We start from the raw sequence: 13193 nt of genomic DNA on the forward strand, positions 1-13193 counted from the left end.
GTTTAAGTCCGGGCTCTGGCTTGGACACTTATGGACATTCAGAGACTTGTCCCGAAGCCACTCCTGCGTTGTTTTGGCAGTGTGCTTAGGGTCGTTGTCCTGTTGGAAGGTGAACTTTCGCCCCAGTCTGAGGTCCTGAACATTCTGGAGCAGATTTTCATTAAGGATCTCTCTGTACTTTGTTCAGTTTATCTTTCCCTTGATCCTGACTAGTCTCCCAGTCCCTGCCGCTGATAAACATCCCCACAGCATGATGCTGCCACCATCATGCTTCAACATAGGGATGGTTTAATCTTGGTTTCTTCAGACCAGATAATCTTGTTTCTCATGGTCCCAGAGTCCTTTAGGTGCCATTTGGCAAACTCCAAGCGGGCTGTCGTGCCTTTTACTGAGGAGTGGCTTCTGTCTGGCCACTCTACCATAAAGGCCTGATTGGTGGAGTGCTGCATAGATGGTTGTCCTTCTGTAAGGTTCTCCCATCTTCACAGAGGAACTGGAGCTCTGTCAGAGTGACATCAGGTTCTTGGTCACCTCCCTGACCAAGGCCCTTCTCCCCCGATTGCTCAGTTTGGCCTGGCGGCCAGCTCTAGGAAGAGTCTTGGTAGTTCCAAACTTCATCCATTTAAGAATAATGGAGGCCACCGTGTTCTTGGGGACCTTCAATTTTGCAGAAATGTTTTAGCACCCTTCCCCAGATCTGACCTTATATAGACAGGTGTGTGCCTTTCCAAATGATTTACCACAGGTGGACTTGTCACGCCCTGACCTTAGTATTCTTTGTTTTCTTCATTATTTTTAGTTAGGTCAGGGTGTGACAAGGGTGATATATGTTTTTTGTCCTGTCTATGGTTTTTGTATGTTTATGGGGTGGTTGTTTCCTGTGTCTGTGTTTGCACCATACGGGACTGTTTCGATATTCTTTTGTTCATTCACTTTGTAATTTAGTATTTTTGTAGTGTTCAGTTATATATATTAAAATGGACACTTACCACGCTGCACATTGGTCCGATATCTCTTACTCCTCATCAGAAGAAGAGGAAAGTCGTGACAGGACTCCATTCACGTTGTAGAAACATCTCAAGGATGATCAATCGAAACCGGATTCACCTGAGGTCAATTTCGAGTCTCATAGCAAAGGGTCTGAATACTGATGTAAATAAGGTATTTCTGTTTTTTATATTTGAGAAATTTGCCAAAAAATCTAAAAACGTGTTTTTGCTTTGTCATTATGGGGTATTGTGTGTAGACTGATGATTACATGTTTTTATTTAATCAATTTTAGAATAAGGCTGTAATGTAACAAAATGTGGAAAAGGGGAAGGTGTCTGAAAACTTTCTGAATGCACTAAGCCATAAAAAGTATGCTGATTCATGATTTTGACTGGCTGATGAAAGCTGCGAGCCTGTCTGTCTCGTCCCGACTCTGAGATGTTCATTTCCATAGGACAGCTGGAGATCAAATTTCAAAATTAAAACATTGTTGTAAATGTCAGAGAGACAAGACAGCAAGGTTATTACAAATCTTCAGTGTTGAAAACCAAATGTTAGTCTAAAAGAAATGGGAGATAACGTCTAGATGCTTTTTACAGTGTAGATCTAGTATCTATATTGCCTTGCTGAGCTGTGGATTGCAGTGCATTGCGCAGTCAGATGGAACAGAGTAAATATACACTACCGTTCAAAAGTTTGGGTTCACATAGAAATGTCCTTGTTTTTAAAGGAAAAGCACATATTTTTTTGGTTAAAATAACATCAAATTTATCAGAAATACAGTGTAGACATTGTTAATGTTGTAAATGACTATTGTAGCTGGAAACGGCTGATTTTTAAAGGAATATCTACATAGGCGTACAGAGGCCCATTATCAGCAACCATCACTCCTGTGTTCCAATGGCACGTTGTGTTAGCTAATCCAAGTTATCAATTTAAATGGCTAATTGATCATTAGAAAACCCTTTTGCAATTATGTTAGCACAGCTGGAAACTGTTGTGCTAATTAAAGAATCAATAAAACTGGCCTTCTTTAGACTAGTTGATTATCTCAAGCATCAGCATTTGTGGGTTCGATTACAGGCTCAAAATGGCCAGAAACAAACACCTTTCGTCTGAAACTTGTCAGTCTATTCTTTTTCTGAGAAATTAAGGCTATTCCATGCGAGAAACTTCCAAGAAACTGAAGATCTCGTACAACTCTGTGTACTACTCCCTTCACAGAACAGCGCAATCTGGCCCTAACTAGAATAGAAAGAGGAGTGGGAGGCCCCGGTGCACAACTGAGCAAGAGGACAAGTACATTAGAGTGTCTAGTTTGAGAAACAGACGCCTCACAAGTCCTCAACTGGCAGCTTCATTGAATAGTACCCGCAAAACACCAGTCTCAACGTCAACAGTGAAGAGGCGGGATGCTGGCCTTCTAGGTAGAGATCCTCTGTCCAGTGTCTGTGTTCTTTTGCCCATCTTAATCTTTATTTTTATTGGCCAGTCTGAGATATGGCTTTTTCTTTGCAACTCTGCCTAGAAGGCCAGCATCTCAGAGTCGCCTCTTCACTGTTGACATTGAGACAGCTGCTTTGCGGGTACTATTTAATGAAGCTGCCAGTTGAGGACTTGTTTCTCAAACTAGACACTCTAATGTACTTGTCCTCTTGCTCAGTTGTGCACCGGGGCCTCCCACTCCTCTTTCTATTCCGGTTAGTGTCAGTTTGCGCTGTTCTTTGAAGGGAGTAGTACACAGCTTTGTACGAGATCTTCAGTTTCTTGGCAATATTTCGCATGGAATAGCCTTCATTTCTCAGAACAAGAATAGACTGACGAGTTTCAGAAGAAATGTATTTGTTTCTGGCCATTTTGAGCCTGTAATTGAACCCACAAATGCTGATGCTCCAGATACTCAACTAGTCTAAAGAAGGCCAGTTTTATTGATTCTTTAATCAGAACAACAGTTTTCAGCTGTACTAACAAAATTGCAAAAGGGTTTTCTAATGATCAATTAGCCTTTTAAAATGATAAACTTGCATTAGCTAACACAACGTGGCATTGGAACACAGGAGTGATGGTTGCTGATAATGGGCCTCTGTACGCCTATGTAGATATTCCATAAAAAATCTGCCGTTTCCAGCTACAATAGTCATTTAAAACACTAACAATGTCTACACTGTATTTCTGATCAATTTGATGTTATTTTAATGGACAAAAAAAGCGTGCTTTTTATTAAAAAAACAAGGACATTTCTAAGTGACTACAAACTTTTGAATGGTAGTGTACATTTCAGCGTCATAGAGTTAGCCGGTGGTAACTTGTGGAATAGGCACTGGCTGGAATGTGGTTTTAACCAATCAAAATCCAGGATTAGACACACCCGTTGTATAAACATAATTTACAGACAGTTAAGTATCATACATGAACAGCTATAGCTCATTGGTTGAAACTGAGTTATTGTCGTTTTGGTGCTTGCAAAATAATGGGTCTGCTGACAGTGAGGATAGAATGTTCTCAATGACAGCCACTTTATCAGAGGGTACAAGTCAATCTGGGGCTTGCATGGCACCAGCCTCCTACCACAGCTGTCTCTCTCAAAGCCATGAACCAGACTATATGACAGCTGTTATGTCGCAAATCAATGTATCGATTTTCCTTTACTGGGGTAGTGTTAATCTCAGCAAGATTCATAAAGATCCTATTCAATTAATTAACGGCAAGATAAACTACCTCTTAAAGCTCCACTTTGTTGTTGTGTGTCAGTTCAGTTTGTCCAGTGCAGAAAAAAAAGATCTCCTTGTTACAATAGTTAGATATAGAGTTAAGGGAGCTACTGAGCAATACAATCAAGGATTTCCCACGAAGACCAACCAGCACATACTGATTTGATTTCTATTAAGTTTGGGCATTTAATCAGGCTTTGGATCAATTCAACATGTACAGTATGAATGAATTGCCCATTATTTTTAGAGTAGAATTTCCAGTGATTTACCTGAATTGATTGAGTTAAAATGGATTGACTCCAACCCCAGATTATGTACAGTATGTCTACACAGGGAGTTCTAACAGACTTCATAGAATGAGACCTTGGAGAAAATAATATCCAATACTTGTATTTTATTTTATCCTTATACATAAATCTAAGGTACAGACCAGGCCTGTGTATCCTTGCCAAGGTGCTGTGCCTTTGTAGATGAGCCTACGTCGCGTCATTACTCTCTGTTTGTGCATCTCGGGACAACACTGTTCATAACCTAGGGGTGGAGCGACAGAACTTGTATCCCCACCAAAACAGACTCTCATCCAATTACTGAGTCAATCTTCCCTCACCGCAATGCGCCGTTAAAACCCTCACCATTCCGATCAAGTGAACCAGTCATCGTACAATTAATTTCACCCCCATCAAGCCATCGTCTCTCACTCTTCAGATAACAATCTCCTAAGCGGATATATCTAATCTGACATGTCGAGGCGACGGACGAGATTTACTTGTTACAGTTTTTTACAATCACTTTGGCACTAATTTCGGAACCTTGATGTCATTTTTCAAAACTCTAGACACAAAACTCACAACAAATGCAAATTTTTCAAAACTCTAACACTTTTTCCAATTGCTTGGATACAATACACATAAAGCTAAGATCATTTGTTCATTGAACTAAAATCACCTGTTCAAAATGGCAGAACTTAACATCAAAGTATTACCATTTCAAAATGCAATTCACACATTACATCTGAGATGACTGTCTATTAATTTCATTACTATGATCTAAATATCAATTGATACAACCGCTCAAAATGATAAGTAACTGTTGCATTACTCTTAATGCATAGTTTTATGGAAACTGACAAACAATATTCCATGTTTAGATCATGAACGTTTCAGGATAACGAGATCCATTGACACCAATTACCGTGGAACATGAACCAATTAGACTACATTATCTATGGATGTAATATTTCATCATCATTCTTTATCAGATACTGTTTCTATGGTCCCATGTACCACTTTTCCAGACCATGTTTTCAGATTTGACATTACTGTACACTCACCGGCCACTTTATTAGGTACACCTATCTAGTACTGGGTAGGACCCTCTTTTGCCTCCACAACAGCATGAATTATTCATGGTGTTGTACGTTAAGAGATGCCATTCTGCACACCACTGTTTTAAACAGCTGTTACTTGAGAATTTGTGGCCTTTCTGTTAGCTTGAATGAGTCTGGACATTCTCCTCTGACCTCTCTCATTAACAAGGTGTTTTTGCCCACAGAAATGTCACTCACTGAATGTGTTTTGTTTATCGCACCATTCTCTGTAAACTCTAGAGTGTAGTGCGTAAAAATCCCAGGAGGGCAGCTGTTTCTGAGATGCTGGAATCACCATGTGTGGCATCAACAATCATACCACGGTCAAAGTTGCTTAGATTATGCATCTTGCCTGTTCTAATGTTTGGTAGAACAACATCTAAAGCTCTCTACTCTATATACTCTATATATTGAGTTGCAGGCAGCCACATGATTCGCTGTTCGAATGTAACCTTCCTTGATGAGCTAAATCAGGTCTGTATAGCTGATGGCATGACCTATGTCATTGTGTGGGATAATGTCAGGTTCCACCATGCTCAGAATGGTGCAAGCATGGTTTCAGGCCCAACCACAGTTTACCACAATTTACCACCCTGTACTTACTCCCATACTCTCCGATTGAGGAATTTTTCTCCACATGGTGGTGGAAGGTATATGATAGGCGCCCTCACAAACAAGCAGCCCTTCTCCAGGCCATGGATGAAGCATGCAATGACATCACGGCAGACCAGTGTCAGGCCTGGATTCGCCATGCCCGAAGATTCTTCCCAAGATGTTCGGCTAATGAAAACATCCATTGTGATGTGGATGAGAACCTATGGCCAAATCCACAAGACAGGGTTGAGGGAAATATAGAAGTACATTAATCTATCTTTGGTTTGCTTTTTACACTAAGCCAGGTGAGGAACACTGCAGTTGACGTTTTACTGTATTTTTTATTTTTTTTGTAGCTAATTATTTTTGCGTTGATTCAAAGAAACCTATGTTGTGATTTTATTGTATTTTATCAATAAATTTCATATTTTGTTCAATGATTCCACTGTGTCTGTAGTATTCTCTCTACTAGTCCTTTTACAGTGATGCATTTACGTGTAGTAGCATAATGAAACATGTGTCACATATTTTGCACTACAATATGTAATGATTGTACGAACAACTACACAGTGAAACTATCGGTATCTTGTGTGTGGGTGATCTAAATGAATGTTCCTATGGTATTTCATGATAAATGAGTTATCTGAACCAATGATTCTGCAGGTGCAAGGTTTCTTTAAAGATATGAATGCCCAATGCAATGTTGTGAACATTGGACAGCCTGTGTTACAAGTGATGACCGTTTTGAGTTTTGTGTCTAGAGTTTTGAAAAATGACCACAAGGTTCTGAAATTAGTGCCAAAGTGATTGTAAAAAACTGTAATGGCCACTGGCCAAATCAAATCACATTTATTTGTCACATGCTTCGTAAACAACAGGTGTAAACTAACAGTGAAATGCTTACTGGGTCCTTCACAACAATACAGAGTTAAAGATAAAGACAAAAAAGTGACTAGGCAACAGGATAGATAATAGACAGTAGAGGCAGCGTATGTCGTGAGTGTGCAAGTGTGTGTTTGTGTATTTTAATTTCTGTGTGTGTGAGTATGAGTGTGTGTGTGGCGTTAGTATGCATGTGTGCGCGTGTTACACGTGTGTGTGTGTGTGTGTGTGTGTGTGTGTGTGTGTGTGTGTGTGTGTGTGTGTGTGTGTGTGTGTGTGTGTGTGTGTGTGTGTGTGTGTGTGTGTGTGTGTGTGTGTCAGTGTAAGTGTGGGTAGAGTCCAGTGTGTGTGTGTTGGGGTGTCAGTATAAGTATGTGTGAGTGTGTGGGTAGAGTCCAGTGTGTGTGTGTTGGGGTGTCAGTGTAAGTATGTGTGAGTGTGTGGATAGAGTCCAGTGTGTGTGTGTGTTGGGGTGTCAGTGTAAGTATGTGTGAGTATGTGGGTAGAGTCCAGTGTGTGTGTGTTGGGGTGTCAGTGTAAGTATGTGTGAGTGTGTGGGTAGAGTCCAGTGTGTGGGTAGAGTCCAGTGTGTGGGTAGAGTCCAGTGTGTGGGTAGAGTCCAGTGTGTGTGTGTGTGTTGGGGTGTCAGTATAAGTATGTGTGAGTGTGTGGGTAGAGTCCAGTGTGTGGGTAGAGTCCAGTGTGTGGGTAGAGTCCAGTGTGTGGGTAGAGTCCAGTGTGTGTGTGTGTGTTGGGGTGTCAGTATAAGTATGTGTGAGTGTGTGGGTAGAGTCCAGTGTGTGGGTAGAGTCCAGTGTGTGGGTAGAGTCCAGTGTGTGTGTGTGTGTGTTGGGGTGTCAGTATAAGTATGTGTGAGTGTGTGGGTAGAGTCCAGTGTGTGTGTGTTGGGGTGTCAGTGTAAGTATGTGTGAGTGTGTGGGTAGAGTCCAGTGTGTGTGTGTTGGGGTGTCAGTATAAGTAGGTGTGAGTGTGTGGGTAGAGTCCAGTGTGTGTGTGTTGGGGTGTCAGTGTAAGTATGTGTGAGTATGTGGGTAGAGTCCAGTGTGTGTGTGTTGGGGTGTCAGTGTAAGTATGTGTGAGTATGTGGGTAGAGTCCAGTGTGTGTGTGTTGGGGTGTCAGTATAAGTATGTGTGAGTGTGTGGGTAGAGTCCAGTGTGTGTGTGTTGGGGTGTCAGTGTAAGTATGTGTGAGTGTGTGGGTAGAGTCCAGTGTGTGTGTGTTGGGGTGTCAGTGTAAGTATGTGTGAGTATGTGGGTAGAGTCCAGTGTGTGTGTGTTGGGGTGTCAGTATAAGTATGTGTGAGTGTGTGGGTAGAGTCCAGTGTGTGTGTGTTGGGGTGTCAGTGTAAGTATGTGTGAGTGTGTGGGTAGAGTCCAGTGTGTGTGTGTTGGGGTGTCAGTGTAAGTACATGTGAGTGTGTGGGTAGAGTCCAGTGTGTGTGTGTTGGGGTGTCAGTGTAAGTACATGTGAGTGTGTGGGTAGAGTCCAGTGTGTGTGCATAGAGTTAGTGCAGGAGAGTTAGTCACGAAGTACGATGATTCGGCGAAGTGCAGAAGGCGAAAGCCAAACCAACCCCCTAGGTGATATTACAGACAACACTACCCCCCCCCCCCCCCCCCCCCACCAAATCTCAGCCATGATACCCAATATGTCTCTTTTCTCAGAATGTCTCAGAATGTGTCAGTGACCGATGATGGATGGCGAAGCGTATAGTCTTACTTTCACGGTCAATTAACAGTTTGTGGAGATTGGAGCACTTAATGGTTGCTGAGTTCATGATACCAAAAAAACACAGGAGGGGATTATGAGACTTTGGAGCTGTCGCAAAGTTTGCCCTTGAACCTCAAAAAAGATTGATTGCGATGATTAAGTTTCATTTGGGTTGAGTTCGGAAGTAGATATATTGACATTAAGCCATGCAGCTGTATCGTACAATCTTACACAATCAGTAATATTGTTTTAAAATGACTTTTTATAGCCATGCCCCCAACTGTATTGGAACACTGTATGAAACTGTATTGGAACACTGTATGAAACTGTATGGAATTTGAACCAGATAGAAAGACTACTTATTTGTTCCAGCTGTGCTAGTTCTAATGTATATGCACCTGGTTGTGTTCGGTTCTACAAACCCATTCTACCTTTACATGTGAGTAACTACTCATCTCCTCCGACCATGCATTTGTGGTGACCTCTTCTTGCCCGAGACATACAGTACCAGTCAAACGTTTGGTCACACCTTCTCATTCAAGGGGTTTTTCTTTATTTTTTACAATTTTCTACATTGTAGCATAATAGCGAAGACATCACAACTATGAAATAACACATATGGAATATATAGTAACCAAAAAAGTGTTAAACAAATCAACATATATTTTATATTTGAGATTCTTCAATGTAGCCACCCTTTGCCTTGATGACAGCTTTGCACACTCTTGGCATTCTCTCAACCAGCTTCACCTGGAATGCTTTTCCAACAGTCTTGAAGGAGTTCCCCCAAGTGCTGAGCACTTGTTTACATTTACATTTACATTTAAGTCATTTAGCAGACGCTCTTATCCAGAGCGACTTACAAATTGGTGCATTCACCTTATGATATCCAGTGGAGCAACCACTTTACAATAGTGCATCTAAATCTTTTAAGGGGGGGGGGGGGGGGGGGGTTAGAAGGATTACTTTATCCTATCCTAGGTATTCCTTAAAGAGGTGGGGTTTCAGGTGTCTCCGGAAGGTGGTTATTGACTCCACTGACCTGGCGTCGTGAGGGAGTTTGTTTCACTTGTTGGATGCTTTTCCTTCACTCTGCGGTCCAACTCATCTCAAACCCAAACCATTGGGTTGAGGACGGTGATTGTGGAGGCCAGGTCATCTGATGCAGAATTCCATCACTCTCCTTCTTGGTCAAATAGCTCTTACACAGCCTGGAGGTATGTTTGGTCAATGTCCCATTGAAAAACAAATGATAGTGGGACTAAGTGCAAACCAGATGGGATGGCGTATCGCTGCAGAATGCAGTGGTAGCTATGCAGGTTAAGTGTGCCTTGAATTCTAAATAAATCACAGACAGTGTCACCAGTAAAGCACCCCCACACCATCACACCTCCTCCTCCATGCTTCACGGTGGGAACCACATATGCGGAGATCATCCGTTCACATACTCTGCATCTGTCTCACAAAGACACGGCGGTTGAAAGCAAAAATCTCAAGTTTGGACCCATTAGACCAAATGACAGATTTCCACTGGTCTAATGTCCATTGCTTATGTTTCTTGGCCCAAGCAAGTCTCTTCTTATTATTGCTGTCCTTTAGTAGTGGTTTTTGCAGCAATTTCACCACGAAGGCCTGATTCACACAGTCTTCCCCGAACAGTTGATGTTGAGATGTGTCTGCTACTTGAACTCTGTAAAGCATTTATTTGGGCTGCAAATTCCGAGGCTGGTAACTCTGATGAACTTATCCTCTGCATCAGAGGTAACTCTGGGTCTTCCTTTCCTGTGGCGGTCCTCATGAGAGCCAGTTTCATCGTAGCGCTTGGTGGTTTTTGCGACTGCACTTGAAGAAACGTTCAAACTTCTTAAAATGTTCCAGATTGACTGACCTTCATGTCTTAAAGTAATGATGGGCTGTCGTTTCTCTTTGATTATTTGAGCTGTTCTTGCCATAATATGGACTTGGTATTTTACCAAATAGGGCTATCTTCTGTATATCACCCCTACCTTGACACAACAAAACTGATTGTCTCAAACGCATTAAGAAGGAAATAAATTCCACAAATTAACTTTTAACAAAACAAACCTGTTAATTGAAATGCATTCCAGGTGACTACCTCATGAAGCTGGTTGAGAGTGCAAAGCTGTCATCAAGGCAAAGGGTGGCTACTTTGAATCATTTGTTGAACACTTTTTTAGTTACTACATGGTTGCATATGTGTTATTTCATAGTTTTGATGTCTTCACTATTATTCTACATTGTACAAAATAGTAAAAATAAAGAAAAACTCTGACTGGAACTTTTGACTGGAACTGTATGCTCAAAGTCAGTAACCTGCTCCTTACAGTAAAGTATGCAGAGTCATCATTATTAGACACTGCCTTATTACAAAAGCTCTATCACACCGGCACTGAAAGAGCTTCGAGCTCCGTTCGGATTTAACGTGGATTCAGAATGTCATAATGGGCTTGAAAGGCAATCAGATTCCATTAGAGCTGAATTGGGTTAACGTGGAAGCGTGGTGCGCCGCGGCCGTGCAGTGTGAGTGTTCTGACAGTTCCTGTCTGCTAGTGGAGAATATTGTCCTCTCTTTGACAGGAGAGGGAGAGAGACTATGGAGAGAGAGAAAGAGAAAGAGAAAGGGAGAGAGAGAGTCAAGTTCCAGGAAAGAATTCAGCGGACTGGGGAAATGGTGCAGATCCGCATCTGTTGATGTGTTGGTATAGATATGTGTGTGTTTGCGTGTGTGTGAGGCTGTGTCAGGCTCTGTGTGTGTTTGCGTTGGTGTGTGTGTGTATGTGTGCGTGCGTGTGTGAAGTTGTGTCAGGGTCCATGTGTGTGTGTGTGTGTCTGAGAGATCGGCAAGGAAACTCTGTGAAGACGGGATTGGAATAGAGAGGGGGAATAGGGGAATAGGGGTGTGGATGAGAGAGTAGATGAATGAGAGAGTGTTGTTTGGGAGGGCCTGGTGAAGGGCTACAGTATGTGTAGTCTGGGTCTATGGCGGTTCTGAAGCAATAATTCCTCAATCTACTTACAGTATATACAGTATTCCTTTGTCTTCTGCACTCTTTCAGTCACTCACTTCCTCTCCAACCCATGTCTTCCCCACAATCATCTTCCATCTCCAACCCCTCTCTAACTTACCTTTTCTCTTTCCATCTCCAACCCCTCTCTCTAACTTACCTTTTCTCTTTCCATCTCCAACCCCTCTCTAACTTACCTTTTCTCTTTCCATCTCCAACCCCTCTCTCTAACTTACCTTTTCTCTTTCCATCTCCAACCCCTCTCTCTAACTTACCTTTTCTCTTTCCATCTCCAACCCCTCTCTAACTTACCTTTTCTCTTTCCATCTCCAACCCCTCTCTAACTTACCTTTTCTCTTTCCATCTCCAACCCCTCTCTAACTTACCTTTTCTCTTTCCATCTCCAACCCCTCTCTAACTTACCTTTTCTCTTTCCATCTCCAACCCCTCTCTCTAACTTACCTTTTCTCTTTCCATCTCCAACCCCTCTCTCTAACTTACCTTTTCTCTTTCCATCTCCAACCCCTCTCTCTAACTTACCTTTTCTCTTTCCATCTCCAACCCCTCTATCTTCCCCTGCCTATCTATTCCTCCCTCATCTTCCTAATTTTCTCCTCATCACTTCTCTCTCTCTACTCCTGCCTCTTACTAACTTCCATGACTCACTTTCTCTCTCCTATACCTTCTCTCTATCTCAAATCCTCTCTTTGCCTCTCTTGCTCACCTTACCTCTCCTCCACTCTAGTCTCTGTACCCATCCCTCTCACCCTCCCGAAAGCTGACACGGTAACACAATGTGATGCTCCCATGCGCTCTCTCTCTCTCTCCTCTCTGTGTGGACATCACCTCTCACCGTGCGACTACAGGCATTTACCAGAACTCTCCCAGCGTAGCCGATTGATCACGGTCATTGTGTCTGCCCGAGCCCTCCATTTTACACTTCAGTGTTCATGAAAAGGTGCTTTTGCCGGCCCGATCCGTCACCCCCCCCCCCCCACACACACACACACAGAACAAAGTGGAGCGCCTGCTGGCTGATTCCCCAATGACATTTTCACAAGCGCACCTTCATCAATTTCACACCTCCGATGCCCTTCTATGGAGGGAGCAGGGGGAGAGGGGGGAGGGAAAATTGACGGGAGAGTGTTTGAGAGAGTAAACATGAGGTTTGACGTTTGGGGAGGGGTGTGAGTTATGCACAAACAAACAGGGTGTCGTATCCATTGAAGTAAGGGACAGTGCAAGGTCATCGATGCTATACGTACATACACCAATTGTTATGGGAATGGCTTTAGATCATTATTGTTCTGTATTAATAAATAGGTAACGATCATTCTGCATTCTCATGTTAATGATAATGTAAAATCATCTACCGGTGTAGTCCAATATTAATGTTGTTTTGTAACTACGAATATGGATGAACTTTGTATATTGAAGAGACATTCTAATTCATTGTCCCTATCGTAATGTACAAACCTCTGAGTAGTTGAGCCTACTGTTTGCTGCCCCCTATAGTTTGCAGCTCTCCCTTTCTCTCTCCCTCAATCCATATCTTTCTCTTTGATACTGTCATAAATAACACATACGCAATCATATAAATCCAAAGACATCATAAACATTGTAATGGAAAATGTCTCGAGGTAAACATCCTACGTCCTCACTTCCTGCTTTCACCTTCGTGACACAAATAGACCTTCAGATAGGCGGCCAGCTGATCCATTTGAGAGGCACTTGAGTGATTGGTGAAGGTGCTGTTGGAAAGCATGTAGTTCAGGGGAGGCTAAGTAAATGTATTTGTGTTGGCGAGGCTGAATGCTATCTACGTCAGGAGTCACTTCAAGAAAGCACAGTGGGAGAGGAGGAACGGGAGGGAAGACAAGTGGAGAGAGACA

The sequence above is a fragment of the Salvelinus namaycush genome, chromosome 36, assembly GCF_016432855.1.
Source record: "Salvelinus namaycush isolate Seneca chromosome 36, SaNama_1.0, whole genome shotgun sequence".
In the NCBI taxonomy this organism is placed as follows: domain Eukaryota; kingdom Metazoa; phylum Chordata; class Actinopteri; order Salmoniformes; family Salmonidae; genus Salvelinus; species Salvelinus namaycush.